This window comes from Arvicanthis niloticus, chromosome 4, assembly GCF_011762505.2.
Source record: "Arvicanthis niloticus isolate mArvNil1 chromosome 4, mArvNil1.pat.X, whole genome shotgun sequence".
NCBI classification, from domain to species: domain Eukaryota; kingdom Metazoa; phylum Chordata; class Mammalia; order Rodentia; family Muridae; genus Arvicanthis; species Arvicanthis niloticus.
This window is the reverse complement of record NC_047661.1, coordinates 94115558-94122018: the sequence shown is the minus strand read 5'-3', so window position 1 is coordinate 94122018 and position 6461 is coordinate 94115558.

The following is a 6461-nucleotide window of genomic DNA, read 5'->3' as shown; positions in this document are numbered from 1 at the left end:
AGCTTGGGATTCTTGGAATCTGTAACAATTAAGTTAAAAAATAATAACACACCCACTATAAAATATGTACAATAAATTGGCAAAGAATGAGCCCTTAAGTACATACTACAAAGTCTAAAAGACAACACGGTTATAGTTCAGGTCACCTTGTATGCCTAAGACAGAGAGCAACTCTCTTCCCACGGAGCCAGGAGGTCCTGAATTATGGCTTGGTCATTTTCTCTCTCTGGAGGTTTTGTACCTGGATAAGTGATTCTTAGCAGTACACGAGCCTGCTAGGTTTTGAATTGTATATAAGCAAAATCAAATGATATGTTTCCCTTGTGACTTTATACTTTTATTCAAACTTTTATTCTTGCACAGTTCAGCCATTGTTAGTTATACACATTTATGGGTCACTTGTTTTCTCTGCTCTCCAGTGTTCTACTTTAAGACTTTATGTTCCTTGTTTATCCATCCTTTCATTACTTGATATTTGCAATGTTTTCATCTTTTCTGACATGAAAAGAAGCCCCTGTAAGCGTTACTGTATTGTGAGAGTTTATGAATGTTGTCATGGTTTATCTAGAGCCTGTACCCATCAGCCAGTGTTCTTGATAGTAGTTTGTGTGCACAGTTAGGTTCATCAGGGAAGCCAGTCCTTTCTAAAGTAGTTACACAACTTCTAATTTTATGACAGTGAAGAAGAATTCCCAACAAAGCTCACCCTGCTCAATGTAGTTTTATCTGCCTTAAATAATTTATTTATCTCAATGATTGTTTCTCAAAATGATTTAAAATTAAATTGACCCGATCTTTAGTGAATTTGAACATATTTTTATATATTTAAAATGATTTTATCTTTAGCATCATTTGAACTCTCCTCCGTAAAAATATTATATATCAGACAGGAGTCTAGTATGGCTGTCCTCTGAGAGGTTTCACCTAGCAGCTGACTCAGATAGATGCAGACACCAGCCAAACAGTGGATGGAGTTTGGGAACTCTTATGGAAGAATATAGGGAAGGATTGCAAGCCCCAGACGGGATAAAACCTCCATAGGAAGACCAACAGAGTAAACTAACCTCAACCCGTTGGGCTCTCAGAGACTGAACCATCAACCAAAGAACATACTAAAGCAGGACCTAGGCTTTCCCACACATATGTAACACAGGAGCAGCTTGGTCTTCATGTGGGTCCCGAACAACTGGAACAGGGTTTATTCCTAAAGCTATTGCCTGTATGTGAGATATGCTCTCCTAGCTGGGCTGCCTTGTCTGGCCTCAGTGGGGGAGGATGTGCCTAGTGTGGCAAAAACTTGAAGTACCAGGGTAGGAAGGTACACAGGGGGCTTCCGCACACTCAGAGGAGACAGGAAGGACGGGATGGGGAAGGATTGGGAGAGAGGGTGACCAGGAGGGGGGTCAAAGTACATTGACCTTTTTCTCTAGAAGATGGTGATCTGTTTTTATTAACACAGAAATATACACAAATACCTTTTTTTTTCTTGATCCTAGTTCTTTGATTTCCTTTTATAATCAATCAGCTGTCCTACACAGTTTAGTGCCCCATTTATGACCTATGCCTTCACTCTTGGATTATCTTCAGATGACAGTAATTTAAATTCCACCACACTCAAATGCTTTGAGTTTTCTATTTTGGCTTCTGAGTTCTGTCATAACTAAGACATATTTTTTCTGCTCAGAAGTAGAAGATTTACCACCCTGTCTCAAAAATTTTGTAGTTTTACATGCACAAGATCCATACAAGCTCAAGTGTCGCGAACCCCCCACGCTTGGGCACCAAACTGTTACGCTTACTGGAGCCCGATGTTGGACGCCAAACTGTTGCGGCCCGTACTGCCCGTTCCGGTCCGAGGGTCAGGGTCTAGCGAGAGAGAGTGGGGATAAAGGGGAAGAGACGCGAAGAATGGAGACAAGACAGAGATTCTGATCAAGTCTCGTTTATTGAAGGGAATTCTGAGCTATTTATAGGCTTTTGCCACGTGCCTTGTAGGCGCGTGGATACCACGTGCCTTGCAGGTGTTGATATGATGTAAGCCTTACAGGCGTCTATAGCGTGGACAGCACGTGCACCGCAATGCCTTGCAGGCGTGGATAGCACATGCGCCTTATGAGCATGTATGGTGTAGATAGCACGTGGACAGCACGTGAACTGCAATGCCTTGCAGGCGTGACTACCACGTGCACCTTGCAGCTGGGGGCAGTAAACAGCAACACAAAATATGTGGGATATCAGAGTGTGCTTTAGCTGTTGTAGGCTATTGAAAACCAAATCTTTCGTCAGGGTATATGGTTCCAGATGGCTGCAAAGTTGATCTAGCCGCTTTCTGCTAAAGTCGGCTCCCAACACTCAAGCCAGACCAGACGTCAGCACTGAGAGGGGCACAGAATCCCACCCTAGCAGAACAGCTATTGGCAACTGATAGTTGCTGGGGGAGGAAGAAACAGTCTTCTCCAGGGAAGAGCACACACCATCTAATACCAAACGGTCAGCACTAAAAACACACATACAAGTCACGTTATATAGACAGAACAGGTTATATTTACAAATATATATGGATATACATATACATGTGTGCATAAAACAATTAATGAAAAGAGGTTATAGAGTTGAAAGAGAACAAGGAAGGCTGCGTGGGAGGGTTTGGAGAGAGGAAGGAGGAAGAAGTGGTTGTAATTATAGGACAATCACAAAAATAAAAGAAAACTCTCATAAGGAGAGAGAGAGAGAGAGAGAGAGAGAGAGAGAGAGAGAGAGAGAGAGAGAGAGAGAGAATATAAATAAACTTTAATGACTGGAGGATCTTTATGTACCCCCATGCTCTAACTTTGGTGATTTGTGTTTTTGCCTTCCACAGTTAGACAAGCAGAGGTTGGTCTATGCCACTAAGCTTTCCAAAGCACTGCCTTTTTGTTTCCTTGATTTTAATCTACTGCTTCTGTTTCCTGTGCCACTGACCTCTGTGCCTTCTTATGATTTCATTTCCCTGCTTGCTTTAGGTGGGGCTTGCTGTTCTCTTACTAGATTATTTAGGGGAGACCTTATTCAACAATTTAGAACAGTTCATATCTTTAGTATATGCAGTTGAGGGATAATTGTTCCATGTAATTAGCTACACGTCACAAACTGAGATGTGTTCTGTTTCACTCTCATGCAGTTAAAATATGTACTAAATCCCTGTGTAATCTCTTCTTCTGAAAATGAGTTATTTAAAATCAGGCCCCAAGTATCTGGGAACTTCCCATTCACTCATCTTTCTATTAATTATCTTTAGTTTAATTTCATTTTAGTCTGGGAACTTACTTCTTATGAATTAAATATTGATCAGATTTGTTGAGGTTTGTAGTATTGTTAAAAGCACACTCTTTCTTAAGAATCTTTGATGTGCACTTGTAAACAATGTGTGTTCTCTAGTTGTTGGGGAGATAAGATTATAAATACAATCAGGTCTAGTCATTTGCTCAACAGTTTTCAAGTCTTGTGTATTTGTATTTATTCTTAGTTTGTATCTCCTGTCAATCAGAGAGCATTCTGAATTATCCATTTATAATTGTGAGTTTGCCTATTTCCCTTGTTGAGCCTAATGGAAAATAAAAAGTCACCCAAGTGACTTTGACAACAATGAGAAAAGTGAAGCCCAACCATATGGCAGACACCCAATAGAAAATAGCCAGGGAAAAGATCTTGCCATTATCAGTAATAGTGACAGCCTCAAACTAGAAATTACCCAATAGTTCATCCACAAGTGAGTGGCTAAATGCCATATCTGTGCAGAGGGATATGACACAGCCTCAATAAGTAATGAACTATGAAAACCCAAGACGACATAAACTTGCTTACTTTAATGAACAAAGGGAACCAGACCAAAGAGAAAACATGAATGAGTAGCATATGTCTATTAAACATTGGTGACTGGGGCTCCTTCCAGTCTGGGCCCAGGAACTGAGCAGATCCAAGACAGCAGCTCTGCCCCCAATCACACAGAACCCAGAGGAAGTGGGGCTCCCAGGAACTCTAGCCTGGGCAGTATCTTAGGTAAGCAGACAGCAATGTTCACCCCAAACAGGGAGTAACTGGGACCTACAAGGACCCAGGAAGTCGCTCTCTGCCCAGAGCACTGGTTCCTTCCAGTCTGGGCCAGAGCACTGAGTAGATCTTGGGTGGCAGCTCTGCCCCCAATCTCTAAGAATCCAGAGGAACTGGGGCTCCCAGAGCTCTAACCTGAGCAGCATCCTGTCTGCGCTTGAGAACTGAGCAGATTTTGGGCCCCAGTGCTTACCCCAGTAGTTACACCAACCCCACAAAGTTCTGAAACAACGAAGATAATAGGAAAGACAGGCTCCAGTCAGGGACAGGGCAGGTAGCACTAAGGAGATACAGATGGCAAAAGGCAAGCACAAGAACATAAGCATCAGTAACCCAGGGTACTTGGCATCATTAGAACCTAGTTCTCCCACATTAGAAAGTCCTGAATTCCCCATACCAGCAGGAAAGCAAGATTCAGATTTAAAATCACTTCTAATGATGATGATAGAGGACTTTAAGAAGGACATAAATAACACTCTCAAAGAATTTGAGGAGAGCACAGGTAAACAGGTAGAAGACCTTAAAGAGGAAACACAAAAATCCATTAAAGAATTACAAGAGAACACAACCAAACAGGTGAAGGAATTGAACAAAACCATCCAGGACATAAAAATGATAGTAGAAACAATCAAGAAATCACAAATAGAAACTACCCTGGAGATAGAAAACCTAGGAAAGAAATCAGGAGTCATAGACAGAAGCATCACCAACAGAATACAAGAGATAGAAGAGATAATCTCGGGTGCAGAAGATAACATAGAAAATATCAACACAACTGTTAAAGAAAATGCAAATGCAAAAAGTTCTTAACACAAAATATCCAGGAAATCCAGGATACAATGAGGAGACCAAACCTAAGGATAATAGGGATAGATGAGAGTGAAGATTCCCAACTTAAAGGGCCAATAAATATTTTCAACAAAATTATAGAAGAAAACTTCCCTAATCTAAAGAAAGAGATGCCCATAAACATACAAGAAGCCTATAGAACACCAAATAGACTAGATCAGAAAAGAAATTCCTCCCGTCACATAATAATCAAAACACCAAGTGCACAAAACAAACAAAAAAATATTAAATGCAGTAACGGAGAAAGGCCAAGTAACATATAAAGGCAGACCTATCAGAATTACACCAGACTTCTCACCAGATACTATAAAAGCTAGAAGATGCTGGACATACGTCATACAGACCCTAAAAGAACACAAATGCCAGCCCAGGCTACTATACCCAGCAAAACTCTCAATTACCATAGATGGAGAAATCAAGATATTCCATGACAAAACCAAATTTACACAATATCCTTCCAGAAACCCAGCATTACAAAAAATAATAGCAGGAAAGCTCCAATCCAAGGAGGGAAATTATACCCTAGAAAGAGCAAGAAAGTAACCCTCTTCCAACAAATCCAAAAGAAGATAGCCACACAAAGATAACTTCACCTCTAATAAGAAAAATAACATGAGACAACAATCACTGTTCCTTAATATCTCTTAACATCAATGGACTCAGTTCCCCAATTAAAAGACATAGGCTAATGGACTGGATACATAAACGGGACCCAGCATTTTGCTGCATACAGGAAACCCACCTCAGTGCAAAGACAGACTCTACCTTAGAGTAAAAGGCTGGAAAACAATTTTTCAAGCAAATGGTCCTAAGAAACAAGCTGGAGTAACCATTCTAAAATCTCCAGCCCGAGAACACAAAGGCAGGGGGAGGGGGAGGGGGACTCATGGCTCCATCTGTATAGGTAGTTGAGGGTGGCCTTGCCAGGCATCAGTGGAAGTGGACAGCCTTGGTACCTGAAAGTTTGGATTCCCTAGTGTTGGGGAATTGCAAGAGCAGGGAGGCGGGAATGAGAGGATGGTGGAGCACACCCTCATAGTAATTGGAGGGGGGGAATGGGGTAAGGGGTTAGGCATCAGTGGAAGTGGAGGGCCTAGGTGCCCGAAAGTTTGGATTCCCTGATGTTTGGAAATTTGAGAGCAGGAAGGCAAAAATGGGAGGATGGTGGGAGCACACCCTCATAGAAACTCCCAGAATTATATGGATTAGACATGACAGAAGCAGGCCGCCAGAAGACTAGATTCCAGAATTCAAACGAACATCTTGATACTAAAATTTGTTTTGAGAATTGTATATTGCAGAATACATAGCCTTGGTGTATCTACTCATCAGGCAAGCTGAGCAGACCTGCTCGAACCTCTGATGTCCTGGAATTCCAGCTGGATGCAGTGAAGACACAGTGTCAGAGGCTTATCAATTTACTCTTCCCCCAACCCCTCTTCTAATATCTCAACACCCATAATCAGCTTGAAGAAGTTAATGAAGAGTCAGCGCCCCTATTCCCTGGGCTTGGGGACTGAGGT